Source organism: Salmo salar, chromosome ssa16 (assembly GCF_905237065.1).
Source record: "Salmo salar chromosome ssa16, Ssal_v3.1, whole genome shotgun sequence".
Lineage (NCBI taxonomy): Eukaryota > Metazoa > Chordata > Actinopteri > Salmoniformes > Salmonidae > Salmo > Salmo salar.
Window position 1 is genome coordinate 2,526,314 of NC_059457.1, and position 6,035 is coordinate 2,532,348.

The 6,035-nt window shown below is 47.2% G+C and overlaps 1 long non-coding RNA gene across 1 annotated transcript; it reads left to right on the forward strand.

Moving 5' to 3' along the window:
- Positions 1-3,238: 3,238 nt before the first annotated feature.
- LOC123727752 (uncharacterized) lies at positions 3,239-4,984 on the forward strand. Its single transcript, XR_006759628.1, has 4 exons — positions 3,239-3,503; positions 3,828-4,003; positions 4,254-4,308; positions 4,483-4,984. It is a non-coding gene; the product is annotated as an uncharacterized lncRNA (long non-coding RNA).
- The last annotated feature ends 1,051 nt before the right edge of the window (positions 4,985-6,035 follow it).

Below are 6,035 nucleotides of genomic sequence, written 5' to 3' on the forward strand. Positions count from 1 at the left end.
ACTGATTGGTTCAAACACATTAGGAAGGAAAGAAATTCCAAAAATGGACTTTTAACAAGGCACACCTTTTAATTGAAATGCATTCCAGATGACTACCTCATGAAGCTAGTTGAGAGAATGCCAAGCGTGTGCAAAGCTGTCATCAAGGCAAAGGGTGGCTGCTTTGAATAATCTCAAACATAAAATATATTTTGATTTGTTTAACACTTTTTTTGTTTACTACATAATTCCATTTGTGTTATTTTATAGTTTTAGAAAATAATCAAAATAAAGAAAAACCCTGGAATGAGTAGGTGTGTCCAAACTTTTGACTGGTACTGTATACAGTCCCAGTAGCCTACATCAGACAACCAATAAGAGTTGTGTCCATGGCTTTCAGCGAATAGAGGAGTTCATAGGCTTTCCCAGAGGGGCCGTGCTATTTGGGATCTTTGGGATATCCCTACGTCAACCATTTTAATTTCTACTTCATTAAGTTTAGGTTAGGTAAGAGTTCTAGTGTAGGGTTCAGGGTAGGGACGTCCCAAGGAGAGACGGGCACGGTATTTGAGAGCTCAGCGGCGTATGTTGGAAATTACAAGATTATGTTATAATACTTTTATTGCATCAAATGGTTGTTTTATGCAACAGAATAGAGGGTTCTTATAACTCTATTGTGTCTGTGTGAACTGAAAGTGGGCCTCTGGGAGATAACACTGACAGGAGATTTATGATGTCTTTTGGGTGATAAAACCTAAAGAGACCGCATTCCAGAGCATGAGTTAATGTTTCTGTTCTATAAGGTACCAGGGAGAGATGACCCCAGGGTCAGACCCTGGTCTGTACACAAAGAGTACTGTTTTTACAGCAGATACTGTCTGCTGTGAATTATAAGTATCTTTCATACAAATCTTAACCTTGTGACCCATTCCATACATCTGTTGTTCGTCATGTAGACTGAAAGGGGTGTATCTTGGCTATAAAAGACCTTTGTACTTTTGTCTCGGGGCTCTCATGTCACGTCCTGACCAGTAAAACGGGTTATTTGTTATTGTAGTTTGGTCAGGGCGTGGCAGGGGGTGTTTTGGGGTTTTATTCTATGTCCTTTTTTCTATGTTTTGTATTTCTTTGTTTTGGCCTGGTATGGCTCTCAATCAGGGACAGCTGTACTTCGTTGTCGCTGATTGGGAGCCATACTTAGGTAACCTGTTTTCCTTTGGGTTTTGTGGGTGGTTAATTTCTGTTTAGTGTTGTTACCTGACAGAACTGTTTTGGCTGTCATTCGTTTCTTGTTTTGTTTAAAATGGTCCATTAAAATATTATGATGAGCACTAACCACGCTGCGCCTTGGTCTACTCCATTCAAAAGCCGTTACAGAACCACCCACCACCAACGGACCAAGCAGCGTGGACGGGAGCAGCACCAGGAGTAGATCAAGCAGCGTGCTCGGGAGGTGATGGCATCCTGGTCGCTGGAGGAATTGGAGGGAAGAATAGACTGGACTTGGGAAGAGCTATTGGACCATTGCAACAGCCTGCCGGGGAAGCAGGTGGAGGTGAAGAGGCAGCCCCAAAAAAATGATGGGGGGGGGCACACGGGGAGATTGGTGGAGTCAGGCATTAGACCTGAGCCAACTCCCCGTGCTTACCGGGAGCGGCGTGTTACTGGTCAGGCACCGTGTTATGCGATAGAGCACACGGTGTCTTCAGTGCACGCTCATAGCCTGGTGCGCTACATTCCAGCCCCCCGCAAGTGCCGTGCTAGAGTGGGCATCCAGCCAGGTAGGAGTATGCCTGCTCAGCACATCTGGCCACCAGTGCGTCTCCTAGGCCCAGGCTACCCTGCGCCTGCTCTACGCACGGCAGCCATCATGCCTCAGCACAGCCCAGTTCGCCCTGTGCCAGCACTCTGCCTGTGCAGGGCTACAGTTACAACCCAGCCAGGATGGGTTGTGCAGGCTGTGCGCTCCAGACCTCCAGTACATCCTCAAGACCCAGTCTATCCTGTGCCTGCTCCCAGAGCCAGGCCTCCTGCATGTCTCCCCAGTCTGGTCAGTCCTGTGCCTGCTCCCAGAGCCAGGCCTCCTGCATGTCTCCCCATCCTGGTGAGTCCTGTGCCTGCTCCCAGAGCCAGGCCTCCTGCATGTCTCCCCAGCCTGGTGGGTCCTGTGCCTGCTCCCAGAGCCGGGCCTCCTGCATGTCTCCCCAGCCTGGTGAGTCCTGTGCCTGCACCCAGAGCCAGGCCTACTGCTAGTCCCGCCAGTCCGGAGCCGCCAGAGCCGCCAGAGCCGCCCGCCTGTCCGACGCAGCCAGAGCCGCCCGCCTGTCCTGCGCAGCCAGAGCCGCCCGCCTGTCCGGCGCAGCCAGAGTCGCCCGCCTGTCCGGCGCAGCCAGAGTCGCCCGCCTGTCCGGCGCAGCCAGAGTCGCCCGCCTGTCCGGCGCAGCCAGAGTCGCCCGCCTGTCCGGCGGCGAGGGACCCCGCTCTAGAGGCGCCACCTAAGTGGGGTAGGCCAGTGGTGGAGCGGGGTCAGCATCCCTCTCCTGAGCCACCTCCGTAGGGGGGAGGATTGGGAAGGGGGTGTAGCACAAGAACCGTCATTGACGGTGGCCACCCTCCCTTCCCTCCCTTTAGTTTGGGGTTATTGTTTTGTGAGTTTTTGTTTCAGGTGCATTCGCAGTCTGCACCTTTGGGGGTGGGGGGGGGGGGTACTGTCACATCCTGACCAGTAAAGGGGGTTATTTGTTGTTGTAGTTTGGTCAGGGCGTGGCAGGGGGTGTTTTGGGGTTTTATTCTATGTCCTTTTTTCTATGTTTTGTATTTCTTTGTTTTGGCCTGGTATGGCTCTCAATCAGGGACAGCTGTACTTCGTTGTCGCTTATTGGGAGCCATACTGAGGTAGCCTGTTTTCCTTTGGGTTTTGTGGGTGGTTAATTTCTGTTTAGTATTGTTACCTGACAGAACTGTTTTGGCTGTCATTCGTTTCTTGTTTTGTTTAAAGTGTTCCATTAAAATATTATGATGAGCACTAACCACGCTGCGCCTTGGTCTACTCCAATCAACAGCCGTTACATCTCAACAAATCATCTGAGGGTGATTCGTCAACCAACCATCATTATCGTAGAGCACTCAATTGATTCACTTTATATGTGTGTGCTGTATTGACCTGCTCCCTTATTAATAAGTGGGCCACTATGCACGGAACGGGTTCTACATGGAACCAAAAAGGGTTCTCCTATGGGGAGCATGAAGAATCCTTTTAGGTTGTATCTCAACAATGTTCTAAATCCTATTTGTTTTATTTTCTATGAACAAAGGCTCAGCTTAGTTCAGGTGGTTATAGTAAATGTTGGATGTCTTGATAAAATGTGTTAGTGTTAATATTTGTATGAAAATAGCATTTAACAGTTCGCTAGCTTGATGCTTTGCAAAGTTAGATCTCTTTTCACACAACAGCAGCATCCAGGCCTCCAGAGTACTCACCCTATCACCTTCTGTAGGGACGGGAGCCGCAGCTGTTTACTGAGGTAAACAATGCAATTGTATATACAATTATTGCATATACTGTAGTATTAAACATTTGTGATTGACTTAGTGTTGTCTATTGCTATTTTTGTATAATGTACTTTGAGATCACTGAAACGCCTCCTGATGTCGTGGAAGTTGTCGAACCAGATCAGAACGCTTTCGAGGACCACCTTCAGGCATGGGCTGAGAAGGATTTGGAGGAATTTGACCAGGAAAAATGATTGTCCGCTGTTAATTTATTTTCAGGCCCTCCAAGAGATATGTAACAGATGTATTTGTAATAAGATGAAATATAATTGTATTTATTTCTATTGTCAATGAAGGTGAGCCTGAACATGGACAAGGTTCAGGAGAAACATAAGGAAAACCACCAGAGGAGAATCAAGAAGGGGACCAAGTGCTTCGACATCCGGTCAAATTACTTGGCTTGGAAGAAGGATGAAAGGAAGTCGAGACCTTGCTGCTCTTTCGCTCCTAGCTGGGGCCACGATCCGTTCAGGTGAATATAGAAAATCTCAGATGATAACTATTCGCATTTGCCTCCTCGTTTGTGGGTGGCATCGCCATGTTGTCAGCAGTACCAACACTGGCCCAGGAGTTTCTCCAAATAGTAAATCTTAAAGCTAACCACTGTGTCATGTTAAGTAACCTCCGCTTCCAGGTAGGTGCTGTTAAGGTGTATGACTCCAGTGGTCATAACACCACCCTGGAGTTTCTCTCACAACTCACCTCTCTCTTATCTTTTCCAGGGACCATCCCTCACCTCCCTCATCAACCCCACTGACATAAAAAAAATACAGACAGGTATCCTTTTTTTTCTGTCTGCCGTTAACATTATTGCATGTCTAATCAAACATTTTAAATTCAATAATTAAATAACTGTATTTTTACATATCTGATCAACCTGTAACCTGTGTGTTTGCTTGTTTACATCTCTGTCTCCTACCCTGTTCCCTTTACTCTGCTCCGGTTCTCCAGGACCTAGGGGTACTGCCTAACACCCAGATGTGGATCTACCTGATGTCCTCCATTACCAACCACCCTCCAACTTTTCATTACATCATCTACAGCTACTGTTACTGTCATGTTGTCATTATCTGCTAAGAAAGAGCAAGAAAACTATCATACTGGGAACATAATGTGAGATACAATGATTATCTAAAAACACTAGCACTCAGAACAAAGAGAGCAGCAGTGCATGGACTTCAGTCTCCCTCTTCCAGTCCCCCTTCCGAGACTGACTGTTTGTTGAGAACAGTGACAGACAGAACCTCCCAACCACATAGCACCCACCTCCTCTCTATTCCACACACCAGAATTCAGTATTTCAGTCTATGATTGCCATGTGAGGACAAAAAAAGCTAAGTTTTAAATATATAATCGTAAATATTGCCAGGTTGGTTTTCATAGCTTGTTCATTGTTGAAAATATTAATGTATCCCTTGATGATATTTGTTAGGTCAACATTATTCATTGTTGTATCATAGGACCTATAATAGATAAACATTCAACCACAATGAGCTATATAAACTCAGCAAAAAAATAAACGTCCTCTCACTCTCAACTGCGTTTATTTTCAGCAAACTTAACGTGTAAATATTTGTATGAACATAACAAGATTCAACAACTGAGACATAAACTGAACAAGTTCCACAGACATGTGACTAATAGAACTGGAACAATGTGTCCCTGAACAAAGGGGGGTTCAAAATCAAAAGTAACAGTCAGTATCTGGTCTGGCCACCAGCTGCATTAAGTACTGCAGTGCATCTCCTCCTCGTGGACTGCACCAGATTTGCCAGTTCTTGCTGTGAGATGTTACCCCACTCTTCCACCAAGGCACCTGCAAGTTCCCTGACATTTCTGGAGGGAATGGCCCTAGCCCCCACCCTCTGATCATACAGGTCCCAGACGTGCTCAATGGGATTGAGATCCGGGCTCATCGCTGGCCATGGTAGAACACTGACATTCCTGTCTTGCAGGAAATCACACACAGAACGAGCAGTATGGCTAGTGTCATTGTCATGCTGGAGGGTCATGTCAGGATGAGCCTGCAGGAAGGATACCACATGAGGGAGGAGAATGTCTTCCTTGTAACGCACAGCGTTGAGAATTCCTGCAATGACAACAAGCTCAGTCTGATGATGCTGTGACACACCACCCCAGACCATGATGGACCCTCCACATCGATCCCGCTCCAGAGTACAGGCCTCGGTGTAAAGCTCATTCCTTCAACGTGAACGCAATTCCGACCATCACGCCTGGTGAGACAAAACTGCAACTCGTCAGTGAAGAGCACTTTTAGCCAGTCCTGTCTGGTCCAGCGACGGTGGGTTTGTGCCCATAGGCAACGTTGTTGCCGGGGATGTCTGGTGAGCCCTCAGTCCAGCCTCTCTCAGCCTATTGCGGACAGTCTGAGCACTGATGGAGGGATTGTGCATTCCTGGTGTAACTCGGGCAGTTGTTGTTGCCATCCTGTACCTGTCCCGCAGGTGTGATGTTCTGATGTACCGATCCTGTGCAGGTGTTGT